Below are 345 nucleotides of genomic sequence, written 5' to 3'. Positions count from 1 at the left end.
ACAGCAAGGACCAGAGCTATTGTTCAGAGGGTTGCTATGAGTTGTTGTGAACTTGACAGCACATAACCACCACCACCACCAATACCACAAAATGGAGGACTATGGTTAGAAGGGTCATGTTAAAAAACTCATTGCGCCTTTCCGGTGGTGACCTCCGCCTGCCAACATCCCTCTCCAGAAGAGGAGAAGAGGAAACACAAGAAGAAGCGCCTGGTGCAGAGCCCGAATTCCTATTTCATGGATGTGAAATGTCCAGGACGCTATAAAATCCCCACGGTCTTCAGCCATGCACAGACAGGAGTTCTGTGTGTTGGCTGCTCCACTGTTCTCTGTCAGCCTACAGGA

Source organism: Elephantulus edwardii, unplaced genomic scaffold (genome assembly GCF_000299155.1).
Source record: "Elephantulus edwardii isolate Elephantulus edwardi_28Jun2011 unplaced genomic scaffold, EleEdw1.0 scaffold00126, whole genome shotgun sequence".
Taxonomy (NCBI): Eukaryota; Metazoa; Chordata; class Mammalia; order Macroscelidea; family Macroscelididae; genus Elephantulus; species Elephantulus edwardii.
The sequence above is the reverse complement of the archived record's forward strand: the minus strand, read 5'-3'. Positions refer to the sequence as shown.